General features: G+C 46.7%; 1 protein-coding gene across 4 annotated transcripts in view; it reads left to right on the top strand.

Annotated features, from left to right (window-relative positions):
• Positions 1 to 20,983, top strand: part of LOC140188337 (neurocalcin-delta-like) — a 66,189-nt gene that overhangs the window by 25,761 nt on the left and 19,445 nt on the right. The window contains exons 1-2 of one of the 4 annotated variants that reach the window (XM_072244510.1): positions 1,322 to 1,387; positions 18,576 to 18,703. The exons of 1 other annotated variant lie outside the window; for it this stretch is intronic. The gene's annotated coding sequence lies outside the window, so the exon portion shown is untranslated. Of the gene's footprint in view, positions 1 to 1,321; positions 1,388 to 18,575; positions 18,704 to 18,789; positions 18,900 to 20,983 lie in introns of those variants that run through there. 2 more of the 4 variants (XM_072244502.1, XM_072244527.1) reach the window with 2 other exon arrangements.

Here is a 20,983-nt window from a genome sequence, read left to right as displayed (position 1 = left end):
AGTTATAGAAGTTTTTGAGTGTATTTGTTGACATGCCAAATCTCTCAAACTCCTAATAAAGCATAGCCGCTGTCTTGCCTTCTTTATAACTACATCGATATGTTGGGACCGGAGATACCTTGACACCTAGGAACTTGAAGCTGCTCACTCTCTCCACTTCTGATCCCTCTCTGAAGATTGGTATGTGTTCCTTCATCTTACCCTTCCTGAAGTCCACAATCAGCTCTTTCGTCTTACTGACGTTGAGTACCAGATTGTTGCTGTGGCACCATTCCACGAGTTGGCATATCTCACTCCTGTACGCCCCCTCATCACCACCTGAGATTCTACCAACAATGGTTGTATCATCAGCAGATTTATAGATGGTAGTTGAGCTATGCCTAGCCACACAGTCATGTGTATAGAGAGAGTAGAGCATTGGGCTAAGCATACACCTCTGAGGCTACAACCCTCTGCAGCAGATTTTGATCCTGTACATCAGCCACTTCCCCCCACCCATACCAGACCGTGATGCAGACGGTTACAATGCTCTCTATGGTACACCTGTAGAAAATTTTGAGTGTTTTTCCCTTATTAGGGAGAGAGAGAGAGGCTGTGGTATGTTGAATTACTGGGTGAACAAGTAGTCTTTGGGGTACTGCAAATCTGTGTCTTTAATGATGCTTTGCTGCTACTTGTGCGTGGGAGGGGGAGTTGGGGCGGTTTTGGGGTTCTAACATTTAACTGTCATTCATTCTTTGGGCTACTCCTCTGTTTTCGTGGATGCTTGTGAAGAAGAAGCATTTCAGGATGTATATAGTATACATTTCTCTGACGTTAAATGTACCTGTTGAAACCTATTGATAATCGGGGGAAAAAACTTTCACATAATATTAACACAAATGGGTGACAAGTGAGGTGGAAAATCTAGTAAGGTGGGAGAAGGCAGCATACATGAGGTTTAAGAAGCAAGGATCAGATGGGTCTATTGGGGAATATAGGGTAGCAAGAAAGGAGCTTAAGAAGGGGCTGAGAAGAGCAAGAAGGGGGCATGAGAAGGCCTTGGCGAGTAGGATAAAGGAAAACCCCAAGGCATTCTTCAATTATGTGAAGAACAAAAAGATGACAGGAGTGAAGGTAGGACTGATTAGAGATAAAGGTGGGAAGATGTGCCTGGAGGCTGTGGAAGTGAGCGAGATCCTCAATGAATACAGGTGTCCCCCGCTTTTCGAACGTTCGCTTTACGAAACCTCACTGTTACAAAAGACCTACATTAGCACCCTGTTTTTGCTTTCAGAAGGTGCTTTCACTGTTATGAAAAAAATCAGTGCGCGCCCCGAGCAGCCGCTGTCCCCCGGATTCGGAACGGCATTGCTTTAACACGTTGCATTGAGCAGCCGTTAGCAAGGTGAGTTCTAAGGTGTCGGAAAGGCCTGAAAGAGCTCGTAAGGGTGTTACACTTAGCATAAAACTAGACATAATTAAGTGTTTTGATCATGGTGAACAAAGTAAGGACAACGTGAGTTTGGCTTGTGGAAGCTGACGAAGATGATGTTGAAGAGGTTTTGGCATCCCATGACCAAGAACTGATAGATGAAGAGCTGATGCAATTGGAAGAGGAAAGGATAACAATCGAAACCGAATTCATTAGCGAAATGAACGTGAAGCAACTGCGTGAGATTTTCGCTGCAATGATAAAGTATGACTTTAGTTTTGAAGGGATACGTAGGTTTAGGGGATATTTGCAGGATGGTTTGAATGCTTACAAAGAACTGTATGATAGAAAAATGCACGAGGCTCAGCAGTCAAGCAAGCCTTCCACATCAGCCATAGCAGACGACGAACCTTGACCTTCGACATCGAGGCAGGCAGTCATAGGAGAAGATGAGCTGCCTGCTCTAATGGAAACAGATGACAAAATGACACCTCAGTGTCCCACCACCCCAACCCCCAGACAGATACTGATTCGCGGAGAATGCAGCGGTAGCCGGGAGACACACAGCACATCTTTAAGAAAAAAGCCAAAGTAAACATGCTAATTAATTAGGTGCCGCCCGACGCGTAATTCTCGGCCCAGATCAGAGGTGATGCAATCGGCAATAGATTGGAAAGATTTAAGAGACTCTTTGATAGACACATGGAGGGTTATGTGGGAGGGAAGGGTTAGATTGATTTTAGAGTTGGTTAAAAGGTTGGCACAACTCCAAAGGCCAAAGGGCCTGTACTGTTCTGTAATGTTGTGTACTACCTTATTTCTCTTCCATAAATCCAGTTTGACTCCATGTGGTCACATTATTTTCTCTTCTACCACATCCTCAGTGATACTGATACTGTGGACCACTGGGTTCCCTCTAGCCTGCATGGCTGTGCAGTCACGCAGTACTGAAATGCTGCCAGCGTTTGAAATCTGTGTCAATATAACAATGAAACACCCTGTAATAACATGTTCTTCAATGTAATCCATAAATTTTCTAAATCATCACAAACTTTGAAACATTTTAGTGCTTCAACGTATTTGCATTTTCAGTGTTATAAGTTACAACATTTACAAATTGTAGCAATAAACACAGAATGGAAGTTCATTGTTAATAAACAGCTGCCCACTGAACACTTAAGTTTAAAAGTTTTCGAAACATGAAAGATTTTCATTATACCCTTCAATTAATAAAGAAAATCAAAAGTATGTGATTTTTCAATTTTCATTCTAAATATTCATAGCATGCATTTTACAAAAAAGACACACAATTCTCAAGCCTTGTAAACTGTCCTGCTCAGATCAATGGTTGGCCCGCGCAGCTGTAAAGTAAATTAGAGGGAATGTTACAGAGGGACATTAAGGTGGTTGGTCTACACTTCTCTGTTTTATCGGTTCCCTTTTTCTGAAATGCATATAGACTTCCAGTTACAGAGCACCTCTCATGACCTCCGTGTCCCCGAACCCTTTATAACCAGTGAAGTTTATCCTTGGTGTGATCATTTGGGATTGTAGCGAGCTTTGTTCTTGACTGGTTCCCACAATGGTAATGGATCAGACAATTTGTGTCAGGATAAATATCGTCCAGTGTATCAGGGATAATTCTGCAACTTTCAGATCCATTAGATCCACCTCAGAGAAGAGATGAGGCCTGGATTTAACTCTGAAAGGTTACACCTGGAACACTGTAGGTCTCCCTTGGATCAACACCGGAGGCTCATTTGTTCTCAAGTGTGTGGTCGGGGACTAGAACACGAGCAGCACGGGAACAGTTCCAGAACATCCTGACTCCAGGATGAGCTGCCTCTACAGCATTCCTGGTGTAAAAAGCAAACCTGTGACTCATTGTACAAATAGACAAAGACCAGATACAAGTATTGAATACTTGGGGCTGTCCCTTGCTATCAGAGTGTGTATCTGTGGGCTACAGGTTCAAAGTACATTTATTATCAAAGTATGCATAGATTATACAGACTTGAGCTTCGTCTCCTTCCAGGCAGCCACAGAACAAAGAAATCCAATAGAACCCATTAAAAATAGACCATCAAACAGCCAATGTGTCAAGGAAAAGAAACAAATCGTGCAAACAATAAAACTAAGCAAATAGCTTCAGAACTAAAGTTTTATGAAAGACATGAAGCCAGCTATCACTGTAGCTGGAGCAAGTCACAGCTTCAGTTCAGTATAGAGCCATGTAAACATTGTGAGACCACAGACATGAAGCCAGGCAATTCAGGTGCTTCAGGCTCCCTTCCCCTTTTCCCAACCATAATTCCCTTCTCCTACCTCCTTCCCACTGCAGCCGTAACAGGCCACAGCTTCAGTTCAGCGCAGAGCCAGGTAAACATCGTGAGACCACAGACACAAAGCCAGGCATTACTGCAGCCAAAACAGGCCACAGCTTCAGTTCAGTGCAGAGCTGAGTAAACGTCGTGAGACCACAGACACGAAGCCAGGCATTACCGCAGCGGAAACAGGCCACAGCTTCAGTTCAGCGCAGAGCTGGGGAGTAGTAGTAGTAGTAGTGGTAGTGGTCATACTTTATTGATCCCGGGGGAAATTGGTTTTCATTACAGTTGCTCCATAAATAATAAATAGTAATAGAACCATAAATAGTTAAATTAATATGTAAATTATGCCAATAAATTATGAAATAAGTCCAGGACCAGCCTATTGGCTCAGGGTGTCTGACCCTCCAAGGGAGGAGTTGTAAAGTTTGATGGCCACAGGCAGGAATGACTTCCTATGACGCTCTGTGTTGCATCTCGGTGGAATGAGTCTCTGGCTGAATGTACTCCTGTGCCCACCCAGTACATTATGTAGTGGATGGGAGACATTGTCCAAGATGGCATGCAACTTAGACAGCATCCTCTTTTCAGACACCACCGTCAGAGAGTCCAGTTCCATCCCCACAACATCACTGGCCTTACGAATGAGTTTGTTGATTCTGTTGGTGTCTGCTACCCTCAGCCTGCTGCCCCAGCACGCAACAGCAAACATGATAGCACTGGCCACCACAGACCTGTAGAACATCCTCAGCATCGTCCGGCAGATGTTAAAGGACCTCAGTCTCCTCAGGAAATAGAGACGGCTCTGGCTCTTCTTGTAGACAGCCTCAGTGATCTTTGACCAGTCCAGTTTATTGTCAATTCGTATCCCCAGGTATTTGTAATCCTTCACCATGTCCACATTGACCCCCTGGATGGAAACAGGGGTCACCGGTACCTTAGCTCTCCTCAGGTCTACCACCAGCTCCTTAGTCTTTTTCTCATTAAGCTGCAGATAATTCTGCTCACACCATGTGACAAAGTTTCCTACCATAGCCCTGACTCAGCCTCATCTCCCTTGCTGATGCATCCAACTATGGCAGAGTCATCAGAAAACTTCTGAAGATGACAAGATTCTGTGCAGTAGTTGAAGTCCGAGGTGTAAATGGTGAAAGAAAGGGAGACAAGACAGTCCCCTGTGGAGCCCCAGTGCTGCTGATCACTCTGTCGGACACACAGTGTTGCAAGCACAGGTCTGCCAGTCAGGTAATCAAGAATCCATGACACCAGGAAAGCATCCACCTGCATCGCTGTCAGCTTCTCCCCCAGCAGAGCAGGGCGGATGGTGTTGAACGCACTGGAGAAGTCAAAAAACATGACCCTCACAGTGCTCTCTGGCGTGTCCAGGTGGGCGTAGACACGGTTCAGCAGGTAGACGATGGCATCCTCAACTTCTAGTCGGGGCTGGTAGGCAGACTGGAGGGGATCTAAGTGTGGCCTGACCATAGGCCGGAGCAGCTCCAGAACAAGTCTCTCCAGGGTCTTCATGATGTGGGAGGTCAATGCCACCGGTCTGTAGTCATTGAGGCCGCTGGGGCGCGGCGTCTTCAGCACAGGGACGAGGCAGGACGTCTTCCACAATACAGGAACCCTCCGGAGCCTCAGGCTCAGGTTGAAGACATGGCGAAGTATTCCACATAGCTGAGGGGCACAGGCTTTGAGCACCCTGGTACTGACACCATCCGGTCCTGCAGCCTTGCTTGGGTTGAGACGTTTCAGCTGTCTTCTCACCTGTTCAGCTGTGAAGCCCACCGTGCTGGTTTCGTGTGGGGAAGGGGTATAGTCATAAGAGCAGGGTGGGGGACTGTGAGGAGGGGTAGGAGGGGAGAGTGGGATATGTGTTGGTTGGGGGCTGACAACAGATGGCTCATGTGTGGGATGGGCGGGGGGCCACACTGTCAAATCTGTTAAAGAACAGGTTAAGTTCGTTGGCCCTGTCCACACTGCCTTCAACTCCTCTGTTGCTAGTTTACTGGAACCCAGTGATGGTCCTCATCCCCCTCCAGACTTCTCTCATGTTGTTCTGCTGGAGTTTCCACTCAAGCTTCCTCCTGTACCTGTCTTTAGCCTCCCTGATCCTGGCTTTCAGGTCACTCTGTATTGCCCTCAGTTCCTCCCTATTTCCATCTCTAAATGCCCTCTTTTTAGCATTCAGGATGTCCTTATTGTCCTTTGTCACCCATGGCTTGTTATTTGAATAACAAAGGACGGTTCTTGTTGGAACATTGCAGTCCACACAGAAGTTGATGTAATCAGTGATGCACTCTGTGAGCCCATCAATATCCTCCCCATGTGGCTCACAGAGTGCCTGCCAGTCTGTCACCTCAAAACAACTCTGGACCGCCTCATAAGCCTCCCCTGAAGCAGTGAGCAGACCATTGGATCCAGCTCAGAGAGGAGATGAGGCCCCAGTTTAACTCTGAAAGGTCACACCGAAACACTCGGGTGTCCCTCGGATTTGCACCGAAAGCTGATTTGTGCTCAGGTCATCAGAGCAACATGTAAACTGCTGGAGGAACACAGGTGGTCAGGCAGCAGCTATAGACGTGAATAAACAATCGATATTTTGTGCCGAAACGTCAACTGCTTCTTCCTCTCCATAGATCAGGGGTTACCAACCTTTCTTCTGCCATGCACCAATACCATCAAGCAAGGGGTCTGTGTACCCCAGGATGGGAACCCTGCCATAGATGCTGCCTGACCTGCTGAGTTCCTCCAGCATTTTGTGTGTGTTGCTGGAAGTTTCCAGCATCTGCAGAATCTCTTGAGGTTAACAGGATGTGTATCTGTGGGTTATAGCTTATCTGGGTGTGTGTTGTTACAGTGTGCCTCTCTGAGTTGAACTATCTTACTGTGCTGTGGTATAGCAGAGCATGGACTTGCTCTCATGTGACAGGATCAAAAGCTGAATCTGGTTTAATATCACCAGCCTCTGTCGTGAAATTTGTTGTTTTGCGGCAATGTATAATTTTAAATACTATAATTTACTATGAGATTTTATATATATATATATATACACACACAATTAAGTATATAGTGCAAGAAGAGAGCAAAAAACAGAAAGAGTGTACTTACAGTGCTATGCAAAAGTCTTAGGCACATATATCTAGCTAGTATTGTGTTGTCAACATGGAACTAGAGCGCGTTTGTAAATCTGGCCGGAGCAAAGGATGTTGGGAATGGCGAGAGTGGAGCGCCTCAAGAAGGTGAGGGGCAGGTGGCAGTGCAGGAGTGCCAGGGGCCAGTGGGGGGGGACAGGTACAGAAACAGCCAGCCCTGAGACACCTGGCAAGGTAATTTAATTCCGAACAAGTGGTTTGTTCATCATTAGATGGTCTCTGGTGTTTCATGCTCCCTCTCCTCTCCCTTTCCCCTTTCCCAGCCATGATTCCCCTCTCCCTGCCCCCTTCCCACTCTCAGTCCACAATAGAGACCCATCTCAGAATCAGGTTTATCATCACTCACGTATGCCATAATTTTTTTTGCAGCAGCAGCAGCAACAGCATTACAGTGCAATACATAAAATTATTACAGTACTGTGCAAGTGTCTCAGGCACCCTAGCTATAATATGTGCCAAAAACATTTGCACGGTACTGTAGGTTCATTCAGAAACCAGATGGCAGAGGAAAGAAGCTGTTCCTGAACAACTTAGTGTGTGCTTTCAGACTGTTATACGTCCTCCCTGATGGCAGTGCTGAGAAGAGGCATGTCATACTCCCGTGGACCTGCTCTGCTGATTACCCCCTGCTATGTACCCTGAGAGAGCTGCGGACGGGCGGAAGGGAGCAGGGTGCCCAGGGAAAGCAGAGACACCAATGTCATCTCCAGTTTCCCCATTGCAGTCACAAGAGTTCTGGCCACAGCTATCACTTCCCTTAAGGAACAGGAACAGGAATTGTTCCGATCCCCTTGCTAATCACCTCTGCTGTTTGTCGGAGCTGACTGTGCTGAAACTGCCTCTTCCCTTTCCTGCAGCACAATAACAACTAAACTGGCAATTGTCGGGGTCGACCGTGGATGTTGGATCCTAGCTGTCTATGCAAGCCAGGGCAGTACGATATGGAGAGCAAGCTGTTCCCCATACAGCAGTCTCCCCATCCACACAGCTGATGAACCCAAAGGAATGGCAGACGGATACAGTTCGGCATCAGCTGCATTGCAGGAATTTCCGGTCAGCATTGAACTCAGTGTAGGACTGACTTAGGGACGCCAGCTGCAGATTTACTTCTGAAGACTTCCCTATGAGTGGGTATGGCAGCGGAGGTTTGAGATCAGAGTTTTCCTTCTCCCAGATGAGCTGCCAACCACGGCTGACAAGCCCCATATAGTTAAAAAACTATAGAAACAAAAACTGAGAACCAACCAAAGTGCAAACGAAAACAAATAGTGCAAATAAAAAATAAATAACACTGAGAACACAAGCTGTAGGATCATTGACAACTGAGTCTGTAGGTTGTGGAATCAGTTCCGAGTTGAGGTGAGTGAAGTTATCCACGCTGGTTCAGGAGCCGGATGATTGGAGAGTAACGACTGTTTCTGAACCTGCTGGTGTGGGACCTAAAGCTCCTGTACCTCCTGCCTGATGGAGAGCATGACCAGAAAGTGCAAATAACAAACTGTTTTGATGTTACTTCTGAGGAAACGTACTGTACACAGGTTAGATCAGTAAAGTAGTAAACTGGTTTATTGTAGTCGTGTACCTTGAACAATTTGTCCTGTAGATAGTTCACACAGATCATTTCATCACAACAGTGCATTGAGGTTAGCACAAGGGCTAAACAATAACAGAATGCAGAATCAAGTGTTACAGTGACAGGGAAAGTGCAGTGCAGGCAGACAATAAGGTCATAACCAGGTATACAGTATTGTGAAGTCCTTTTTATCATACTGGGAGCTCTTCAGAAGTCGTCTGACATCAGGGTACAAGCTGTCTTTCACTACAGATCCAGTATGTTTTATTGGCTACAAAATATTCCTAGACAGGTGTAATGTGAATACAAGATGACTCTATTTTAATTTGGATTGTTTTATAACACGTATTTGTTAGACCAGCTCCCTCTGGGCACAGTGTTATTCAGATTAAGTTATTAATAGCCTGTTGTTAGCACAGCAGTTGGAAATTTGACTTTTCGTACAGAACTGAGATGTCCCACAGATAACGTCCCTGTTCTTCCTGATCAGACAAAAGGAGCTTCAGCCGTGAAACACCTTTGATGACAATGCGGCGTGCTAGTGTAGCAGTGCCAGCGATCCAGGTTCAATTCCTGCCACTGTCTGTCAGGCGTTTGTATGTTCTCCCCATAACTGCATGCTGCTCCACTTTCCTCCCACATTCCAAAGACGTGCGGGTTAGTGGATTAATTGGTCTCGGGTGTAATCGTGCGGCATGGGTTCATTGGGCCAGAAGGGCCTGTTATCGCACTGAATCTATAAAAGAAATAAATAAGTGGGTTTATTATTGTCATGTTTCAAGGTACAGTGAAAACCTTAAACAGGAGAGATTCTGGAAATGCTGGAAATCTGGAGAAACACCCACAAAATGCGGGAGGAACTCAGCAGGTCAGGAATGAACAGCCGACGTTTTGGGGCCTAGACCTTACATCAGATGATCAGACAATCCTGATGAAGGGTCTCACAGCAACTGTTTATTCCCCTCTAAAGATGCTGCCTGACTTGCTGAGTTCAATGGTACCATTTAATGTCAGAGAATGTACACGGGTATACAACCTGAAATTCTTACTCTTCACAGACATTCTCGCAACAGTAGGAAAACCCCCAAAGAATGAATGTCAGAAGACGTTAGAACCCCAAAGCCCCTCACACACACAAGTAGCAGCAAAGCATCGACCCTCCATCCTTCCCTCCCCCCACTTGTTCCAGCAGGAAGCATAAGCCCCCCCCACCACCCACCAAGCAAGCAATTGCAAAAATCCCGAAGAGACCATGATTTCAGTCCATCAAAAACTACAGTTATAACCCAGCATGGCTTAGAATCAGAGAGCAATACAGCACAAAAACAGGCCCTTCATCCCATCTAGTCAGTGCTGAACTATTAATCTATCTAGTCCCATCGACCTGCCCCTGGACCATAGCCTTCCATACCCCTCCCAGAGTCACTTCTACTTTCTGAGGAGACTGAGGTCCTTTGGTGTATGTAGGCCTCTCCTCACATGTTCTACCAGTCTGTTGTCACCAGTACAATCTTCTACAGAATGGTGTGGTGTGCTGGGCAATCAACACGGGTGATTGCCAACAGCCTCAATAAACTGATTAGAAAGGCTGGCTCTGTTATAGGAGTCAAACTGGACACACTGGAGGCTGTGGTAGAACAAAGGACCTGACAGAAAATCCTGGCAATTCTGGACAATGGTTCTCACTCTCTGCATGCCACCTTGGCTGAACAGAGGAACACCTTTAGTATTGGACTAAGACAACTACGCTGCTCCAAAGAGCACTATATGAGGTCATTCTTACTGTCGGCATGAGGCTCTGTAATGAGCCAGGGAAGTGATGATCCCCCTCTTGTTAGACTGATTGAGGTAACTTACTTTTTGTTCTTTGTTACTACTCTTCTACTATCTGTATGTCTGTGTACCTGTAATGCATCTGTGACTCTCTACTTTCAATAAAATACCAATCGATCTATCCAATCAAACTTCTCTTGAGTGTTGCACTCAAATCTGCATGCACCACTTCCACTGGCAGCTCATTCCACACACTCACCACCCTCTGAGTGAGGAAGTTCCCCACATGTTACCCTTTAACATTTTACCTTTCACCCTTAACCCACGACCTCCAGCTCTCGTCCCACCCAAACTCAGTGGAAAAAGCCTGCTTGCATTTACCCTATCTCTATCCTCCATAACTGTCTACCTCTATCAAATTTCCTCTCAATCTTCGATACTCCAGGGAATAAGGTCCCAGCCTATTCAACTTTCCTTATAACTCACGTCCTCAAGTCCCTGAAAGCATCTTAGTTGTTATGGGCCAGTTAGCCTGAAGGCCTTTATCTCAGCAGTCCGACAATGACTGAGAATGGATATGATACGAAAACAGCCCCTTTTACCCACTGGTCCTGCCAAACGCGGCATCCTCCCTGGCCAGAGAGTGGATATGGTACCTAAACAGCCCCTTTTGCCCACTGGTCCTGCCAAACACGGCATCCTCCCTGGCCAGAGAGTGGATATGGCACCAAAACAGCCCCTTTTGCCCACTGGTCCTGCCAAACACGGCATCCTCCCTGACCAGAGAGTGGATATGGCACCAAAACAGCCCCTTTTGCCCACTGGTCCTGCCAAACACGGCATCCTCCCTGACCAGAGAGTGGATATGGCACCAAAACAGCCCCTTTTGCCCACTGGCCCTGCCAAACACGGCATCCTCCCTGACCAGAGAGTGGATATGGCACCAAAACAGCCCCTTTTGCCCACTGGCCCTGCCAAACACGGCATCCTCCCTGACCAGAGAGTGGATATGGCACCAAAACAGCCCCTTTTGCCCACTGGCCCTGCCAAACACGGCATCCTCCCTGACCAGAGAGTGGATATGGCACCAAAACAGCCCCTTTTGCCCACTGGCCCTGCCAAACACGGCATCCTCCCTGACCAGAGAGTGGATATGGCACCAAAACAGCCCCTTTTGCCCACTGGCCCTGCCAAACACGGCATCCTCCCTGACCAGAGAGTGGATATGGCACCAAAACAGCCCCTTTTGCCCACTGGCCCTGCCAAACACGGCATCCTCCCTGACCAGAGAGTGGATATGGCACCAAAACAGCCCCTTTTACCCACTGGCCCTGCCAAACACGGCATCCTCCCTGACCAGAGAGTGGATATGGCACCAAACAGCCCCTTTTGCCCACTGGCCCTGCCAAACACGGCATCCTCCCTGACCAGAGAGTGGATATGGCACCAAAACAGCCCCTTTTGCCCACTGGCCCTGCCAAACACGGCATCCTCCCTGACCAGAGAGTGGATATGGCACCAAAACAGCCCCTTTTGCCCACTGGCCCTGCCAAACACGGCATCCTCCCTGACCAGAGAGTGGATATGGCACCAAAACAGCCCCTTTTGCCCACTGGTCCTGCCAAACACGGCATCCTCCCTGACCAGAGAGTGGATATGGCACCAAAACAGCCCCTTTTGCCCACTGGCCCTGCCAAACACGGCATCCTCCCTGACCAGAGAGTGGATATGGCACCAAAACAGCCCCTTTTACCCACTGGCCCTGCCAAACACGGCATCCTCCCTGACCAGAGAGTGGATATGGCACCAAAACAGCCCCTTTTGCCCACTGGTCCTGCCAAACACGGCATCCTCCCTGACCAGAGAGTGGATATGGCACCAAAACAGCCCCTTTTGCCCACTGGTCCTGCCAAACACGGCATCCTCCCTGCAGCCTTAACCCTTCCTCCTTTAATCTACTCTGTTCAACCTCTGATCTGATATCCCCAGATGTGAGGTCTGCTGAGAAGATCATCAGGGTCTCTCTTCCCGCATTAGACATTTACACCACACGCTGCATCCGCAAAGAAAACAACATTATGAAGGACCCCATGCACCCCTCATACAAACTCTTCTCCCTCCTGCCATCTGGCAAAAGGCACCGAAGCATTCGGGCTGTCATGACCAGACTATGTAACAGTTTCTTCCCCCAAGCCATCAGACTCCTCAATACCCAGAGCGTGGCTTGACACCACCTACTGCCCTCTACTGTGCCTATTGTCTTGTTTATTATTTATTGTAATGCCTGCACTGTTTTGTGCACTTTATGCAGTCCTGGATAGGTCTGTAGTCTAATGTAGTTTTTGTGTTGTTTTACATAGTTCAGTGTAGTTTTTGTATTGTTTCATGTAGCACCATGGTCCTGAAAAACGTTGTCTCATTTTTACTATGTTCTGTACCAGCAGTTATGGTTGAAATGACAATAAAAAGTGACGACTTGACTTGAAGCTGCCAAACTCCAAAGCAGTAGCTGTACATGTCACATCACTCCTCCTTGCAAATTAGAAATTGATTATATTAACAAATTAAGGCACAATAACTGCTGTTTCTGTATCATTTTGCATCACATACTGCCCTCACTCTCCATGTAACTACGCATGCAATGCCCCTCATTTCCATGTAAGACTCATCACTCGCTGTCTGAGTTTTTCCCTCCCCAGTACTTTAGGCAGCTGTTGTTGGGGTTGCTGGTTTCAATTCACTTCAAGGTCGTTCCACGTCATTTCCAGTACACCAGTGCAATGAAGAACCAAATCATTGATACTTCTGATTTGATACAGCACAAAAAACACAATAGGATGAACAGCACATGAAATGTAAATACATACAATTAGCTTATATACATTGATTGTATGTTCATAGAGTGACACTGAGCTTAGGAGCATCTGTACATAAGGTGACTGACAGGAAATGAGAAACTAGTGGTGCTTGGGGGTGTGAAGGGGTGAGTTAGAGGGTGGAGGTGTTGATCAGCCTCACTGCTTGGGGAAAGTGACTGTTTTTGAGTCTGGTGGTCCTGGTGTGGATGCTACATAGCCTCCTCCCTGATGGGAGTGGGATCAGACAGTCCACGAGCAGGGTGGATTTGGGAATCCAGACCCTCTGCTGTATCGATTCTCACTCTCACTCTCACCCCTCCTTATCTCCAGCAAGCTGCCCTCATCTGTTCCCCCAAACCTAGCCACCTCCCTAGCCTGCCATCCATCCCCGCCTCACACACACGAGGGCTGGCTGGCATGGCAACATAGCAGTTAGCGCAGTGGCTTGACAGCAGTAGCAATCACCCATCGGGGCTGTCTGTACGTTTTCCCTGTGAACCAGCTGCTCCACTTGACTCCCACATTCCAAAGGCATGCGGGCTAGCTGTGGGTGTGCCATGTGATGCCAGAAGCGTGGCGACCCCCAGCAGACCCCTGCTGATTTGATTGGACACAAACAACACATTTCACTGTATGTTTCAATGTACGTGTGACAAATAAAGCTCATCTTTCAGCTTTAATCTCTGGAGGGCAAAATCCATATCCTTCCCTCCCTTGGAACCAGATCTCTGAAATCTGAAACGCAAGAGATTCTGCAGATATTGGAAACCCAGAGCAACACGCACAAACTGCTGAAGGAACTCAGCAGGTCAGGCAGTGTCTGTGGAAGAAATGAACAATTTCCAAAGTGAATTCTAATGATGCGTGTCAGCGTCGGATACAATGATCAGTGTCTCAGTGCAACCACAACAATGCCTTCCTCAGTTCCTCTGTGTGTGTCGTAGTCAGAGAACACTACAGTACAGAAACAGGCCCTTCAGCCCATCTAGACCATCAAACTATTATTCTCCCTAGTCCATCGACCCACACCCGGCCCATAATCCTCCATATCCCTCCCATCCATGTACCTATCCAAACTTCTCCCTAGTCCCATCTACCCACACCTGGACCATAGTCGTCCATATCCCTCCCATCCATGTACCTATCCAAACTTGTCTTAAATTTTGCAATTGAACCCGCTTCCACTACTTCCACTGGCAGCTCATTCCACACTCTCACCACCCTGTGAAGAAGTTCCTCTTAAATATTTCACCTTTCACCATTAACTAACAAGCTGTAGTTGAAGTCTCACCCAGCCTCAGAGGAAAAAGCCTGCTTGTCATTTTGTTTGTTTGTTTGAGTGTGTGTGTGAAAGAGAAAGAGAGCAAGTGTGACTTAGTCAATGGCAGGAAGAAAAAGTCAGGGTTGAGAGATCAGAAGTTGGCTCGGTTGTTGTAGTGACTGTGAACAGGCAGCAGGAAGAGAGAAGAGAGGGTAACAATGCACTGTGTGCAATTGGCCAGGTGTCATCTAAAATAGGCGACCAGAGACTGCGGATGCATGCAGCTCGAAACCACTAAAATTAGCTGAACTTTAAACAAGTTTCCACCTGCCCCAAACCTCAGCTGGTCATGTAGTAATACGAAGAATCTGGTTTTATTTCTGTATATTCGCTTGTTACTTAGCCATTCTCAGAAGTACAAGACTGTGGACCGGTCACTGTGGCAAGGGTGGGTCACCGTTTTCTCTCAAGTGTACAAGTACATGTATGTTCAGGTGCAACGGAAAGTTAACGGAGAACAGAGAACACGACAGCACAGTACAGGCCCTTCGGCCCACAATGCTGTACGGTTGCTTTAACCCTCTCTAAGATCAATCTAACCCTTCCCTCCAACATACCTCCTACTTTTCTATCATCCATGTGTCTATCTAAGAGTCTCTTAAATGTTCTTAATATACTTGCTTCTACCACCACTCCTGGCAGCAAGTTCCACACACCCACTTCTGACATCTCCCCTGTACTTTCTTCCAATCACTTTAAAATGATTCCCCTTGTATTAGCCATTTCCGTCCTTTGACTATGCACCTGATCTACTGTAAACCTCATATCATCTTGTACACCTCTGTCCAGCCACCTGTCATCCCCCTTTGCTCCAAAGAGAAGATCCCTAGCTTTTACTTAGAACGTAGAAGAGTACTGCACAGCGACAGAACCGTCTGCTGAAGATGTTGTGTTGAAGTAACTAAACTGGTAATGTAATCTCTTCAGCCTGTACAATGTCCATATCCGCCCAGTCTCTCACCCAGCCCTAGCAACGCATTCCAGACAGCCTCCACTTTCTTTGTTTAAAAAGTTCAAAGTAAATTTTATTAATAAAGTTTTTTATTATCCCAAAAAAACCTTACCCCACACATCCCCTCTTACCTGCAAAGCATACCGTCTGGTATTAGATATTGCAACCCTGGGCAAAAGGCTGCTGTCTGTCTGCTCTATCTATGCCTCTCATAGTCTTGTAAACTTGTATCAGATTTCCCCTCAGCCTTCGCCACTCTAGAGAAAACAGCCCAAGTTTGTCCGACCTCTCATTATAGCGCGTGCCCTCTAATCCAGGCAGCACCCTGGTAAACCTCTTCTGCACTATCTCTAAAGCCTCAACATCCTTCCGATAATACGGTGAGCAGAGCTGTATGCAACACTCCAGATGTGGCCTAAGCAGAGTTTTATAAAGCTACAACATAACTTTCTGACTCTTGAACTCAGAGTCTTGACTAAATAAAGGCAGCGTAGCATGCAGTTTCTGTACCATCCTGTCAGCCTGTGCTTAGAGCAGCATCACAAGCACACCAACATCTTACACACGTTCACAAAGTAACAGACCAAACACAAATTGGACCAGAAAGAACAAAGAGGCAAGGTCCATTGGATGCACTGTGCTCCCGGTGTTGCCGTGCTGAGCGAGCGATTGGGACTGTGGTTGTTGGATCAAGAACCGAATGGCTGAAGTGAAGTAGCTGTTCCCGAAGCTGGTGTTGTGGGGCTTCAGGTTTCTGAACCTCGTGCCCAGTGGGAGCTGTGAGGAGGTGACGTGGTCTGGGTGGTAGGGATCTTGATGCTGGATGCTGTCTTCCTGGGGCAACACCTCCTGTGGACAGTACTGATGGTGGAGATAGAAGTGCCTGAGTCCACATTACCCTCACTCTCACTGGCTCTCAGAGCAAAGTGATTGAAAGGCCATAAGACACAGGAGCAGAATTAGGCCACTCGGCCCATTGAGTCTGCTCCACCATTCCACATCAGCTGATTTATTTTCCCTCTCAATTCCATCCTTCCCATAACCTTTGATGCCCTGACTAATCAAGAACCTATCAATCTCTACTTTAAGTATACCCGATGACTTGGCCTCCACAGCTGTCTGTGCTAATGAATTCCACAGATTCACCACCCTCTGGCTAAAGAACCTATTGCATTGTGTCCCTGCTATAATGGGGGAGGAACTTTTAACAACTTAGTTTATTAGCTTTGGGTTCGGATCCAATCCAATCAAATTTTGAATTACATTTAATTTGGACATCTCACAAACCCAAGAGATTGTACAGATGCTGGCAATCCAACGTAACGCACGCAAAATGCTGGAGAAATTCAGCAGGTCAGGCAGCATCTATGAAGGGGAATAAACAGTTGACATTTTGGGCCAAGACCCTTCAGTGCTGATGACGGGTCTCATCCTGAAACGCTGACTGTTTAGTATTCTCCGTATATGCTGTCTGAGCTGCTGAGTTCCTCTGGTATTTTGCGTGCATCACAAACAAGAGAAAATCTGCGACGCTGGAAATCCGAGCAACAGATACAAAATGCTGGAGGATCTCAGCAGGTCAGGCAGCATCTGTGGAAAACAGTAAGCAGTTGAAGTTTCAGGCTGAGACCCTTCATCAAGACTTTTGTGTATGTGTTGCTTTGGGTTACCCTGTTCAGGGACAGGTTTTAAGAAGGCAAACAGAATTAGCAATGGTCAACCAGTCTGCTTTTATTATATTGCTTCAGAAAGATTGAACTCCAGCCTTCCAAAAAAACTAGAAACTATAACCATAGAAACTACAGCACAGAAACAGGCCTTTTGGCCCTTCTTGGCTGTGCCAAACCATTTTCTGCCTAGTCCCATTGACCTGCACACAGACCATATCCTTCCATACACCTCCCATCCATGTATCTGTCCAATTTATTCTTAAATGTTAAAAAAGAACCCGCATTTACCACCTCGTCTGGCAGCTCATTCCGTACTCCCACCACTCTCTGTGTGAAGAAGCCCCCCCTAATGTTCCCTTTAAACTTTTCCCCCCCTCACCCTTAACCCATGTCCTCTGGTTTTTTTCTCCCCTTGCCTCAGTGGAAAAAGCCTGCTTGCATTCACTCTATCTATACCCATCATAATTTTATATACCTCTATCAAATCTCCCCTCATTCTTCTACACTCCAGGGAATAAAGTCCTAACCTATTCAACCTTTCTCTGTAACTGAGTTTCTCAAGTCCCGGTAACATCCTTGTAAACATTCTCTGCACTCTTTCAACCTTATTTATATCCTTCCTGTAATTTGGTGACCAAAACTGAACACAATACTCCAGATCTGGCCTCACGAATGCCTTATACAACCTCATCATAACATTCCAGCTCTTATACTCAATACTTCGATTAATAAAGGCCAATGTACTAGTTTGCAAATCAGTGTTGTGGGATCCCTCTGTCCAGAGGACAGAACAGGCAGGGATTAAAACTGGTGAGACACACAAAGTGCAAGTCAGGCAGTATCTATGGAGGGGAATAAATAGCATTCTCCAGCATTCTGTGTCTGCGTTAATTAGGACTCCTGCATGTCTTCACTAAAACATTTCATAGCCATCAACGTGAAGGAAAGGATGTAGCCATTTTGTAAACTAAAAGTTCCCACAAGCAGCAAGGAGATAATGACTAGATAATAGCTGAGGAACTGGAGAAACTTCAGTGCTCTTTCCCAGCAAGTTCTGTGAGATCTTTTCAGCCCACTCCACAGGAAACACGGGGTCCTCGGGTGAACATGTGACCCCAAGCTCTGGCCTGGATTTGAGCCCAAAACTCTGGAGCAGGACTCGAGCTCGGGGGTCTCTGCCTGAGAGATTAGAGAGTGCTGCCACTGGGTGCACTTCACTTCAGGGTGAAGGTGTGGCGTGACAGTCTCTAAATAAGCCTCTATCTGTTCACCTTGTGGGTTTGTCGACTTAGTTAGATCCCTCCCTGCAGCTGTGCCTTACTTCCTGTTCAGATAACAATTTGAGACCCACAAATAGGAACGGATGTGGTAAAAGAGTCTTGGCACAGTGTTTACTGAGTTAATTGTGTTAACCCCAGGCTGCTCTGGATGTAAAGAGCTTATCGATGATCTGGAGGCAAGCCCAATGTGCTGGCTAACACTCCTCGGGCAGCACCAGTGACCATGTTGCTTGTGTGATGTCTGTACAGGAAGGAGGGACGGATCTTACTGGGAATCACCACCATGATCCATCTTAACGCCTAAAATCAACAGCTAAACAGTCAATGAAACTCGGTCTCGGTGCAGAAAAGTAGGACACGAAACATCTAGACCTGAGGTAATGCTTCTATATTTAACTTTTCTGCTCTCTCTTAAAAACCCTCAGCCATGACAGGGGAGTCAGGAAGTGGAGTGAAAGAGGTGATGCTGTTTAACATTGCCACCATTCTGTTCTACAATGTGCGGCCTGAAAATGTGGGCATGCTTTCAACGGAGACCTCAGAGGCATTGAAGAAAAGATAAAAGGCCCTCAGGTGTGGGACTGAGACAAAGAGGGAGGGGGTAATTGGAGGAGGTGGGGTGGGAAGATAGGAAGGAACTTAGTGACTAGTGATTAGGGAAGAGTAATTGGTGAGAGAGAACAGGGAGTGATTGGGGAAGGAGAGTCTGAGGTGATTGAGGAGAGAAAAGCCGGGGAGGGAAGAGATTGGGGAGAGAGGCTAGGGGCAGTGATTGGGGAGAGTATTGATTAGAGAGAAAAGAGAGTGATTCAGGAAGGACAGGAGTGATTGAGGAGAGAGAGATTGCGGAGGGAAAATGATTGGGGAGAGAGAAACTGGGAAGGGGTGATTGGGGTAGAGATATTGGGGGAGTGATTGGGATGAGAAAGAGTGGGTTGAGTGTTTGGGGAGAGTGATTTCAGAGGGGGGAGTGATTAGGGAGCTGTCTTGAACATTCAGCTTTGGCACCCAGGACTGTGATGTTGTGTAATGGAAGCAATGTATTAGATCTTTCATATTTCTTTGTGCTTTTTTCTAAGTGTTTTGTTGATGCATTTTCTGGCTCTGAACATTTCCCAGTTGGTTATTAGCTGTCCCTCATCTCCCTTGAGAAGATTAATGTTATGTTCAAAACATAAAACCAATGGAGTGGCGGTCCATAATGCAAGTCTAACTTTGTTTTTACTTTAAGCAACATATAGGTGTATGATGTGACTGTGAGCTGACATATGTCACTAAAGGTGAGATTTGTGTCTGTGAAACAACCTCAGGTCCTGGGGCCTGAGACTGTGGTAGGAATTGACTCTGAGACTGCAGGAAATGGTTCTGACAGCTCTGGCCACCGGAAGAGGGGTCTTATCCCGAAACATTGACTGTTTGTTTGCACAGATGCATTTTGTGCGTGTAGTTCTGGACACCTTTCTCCTGCGTGTGTTGGCATCTCAAAAGGTGCATGCTTGATGTGGTATTGTGATGACGTATGCCATTCGCGTGTACATATAACTCGTAATGAAGTATTTAAACAAACAAAAAATGCTTCATCTAACAATGTATGTACAATATTACCCAAATATTACTGATATATGTGTAGCCCCCCGGAAGGCCTCAGGGTCGCTCGACTGGCTGTCGTCTTGGGAAATAGCCCTCGGCCCCGCCAGTCTGGGTAATCAGTTTGTGTGGATGCTGTGTGATGTACCCCACCATGCCAAATAACAGACAATACACCAGATACGATTAAATGAATTACAGTTTATAGATATTACCAGAACTAGATCATTAATAGAGATAAAATATGAAAGGAAATAAAAGGCGCCACACTTATCGAAGTTCAATTTCTTCGTGCACAAACAGTTGGAGCTCTAGTAACGATTAACCATTCTCTCTTAACCATTCAATCCCTTCTGACCACCTCGACCCGCCGCCTGGGACCAACCACGGTGGTCGACCAGACGCTCCACACGAGTCGGTCTCCATCTCCTCTCCTCGCCGAAGACCCTGGACCTCGGACTCCTGCTCGGGGTCCGACCCTGTTAGCCAGCTCACAGCACCTTGTCCATTCCCTCGCTCTCCATCGCACCTTCTGCCCAAAAACCCGCGCATCACAATAACTTACAGACACACCAGAAAGAATAACATCTATCCAAATTAGTTCGTTCACTCTCTTATCAATAACATAATCTAAACAAACTGCTAGCAGGAGGACTTTCTCAGCAGTTAACATAACAAAGAAGCCATTTTAATTAGTCCACTCAGTAACATAAAAGAAGAAACCCCTTACATATGAAATACACAACAGTTGGAGGGGTGACAGGACTCCCTTGGTTCCTGTTGGGGAAGGAGTTTCGGAGTTTAGACCCTTTGAACAAGAAGGAATGACAATATATTTCCAAGCCAGGCTGCTGTGTGAGGTGGAGAGAGATCTGTGGGTGGAGGCATTCCCCTGCATCTGCTTCCCTTGGACACAGGTTCAAGAGATGCTGTCAGGGCTGCTTAGCTGTCTAATTTTATAGATGGTGCACACTACAGTCCCCGTACACCAGTGGTGGAGGGAGGTGGTCCATCAGACAAACAGCCTGCTATGTCCTGGATGGTGTTGAGTTTTGTGAGTGTGGTTGGCC

Source organism: Mobula birostris, chromosome 2, assembly GCF_030028105.1.
Source record: "Mobula birostris isolate sMobBir1 chromosome 2, sMobBir1.hap1, whole genome shotgun sequence".
NCBI lineage: Eukaryota > Metazoa > Chordata > Chondrichthyes > Myliobatiformes > Myliobatidae > Mobula > Mobula birostris.
Note: the sequence above shows the minus strand (reverse complement) of the source record. Positions and strands in the feature narration are given on the sequence as shown.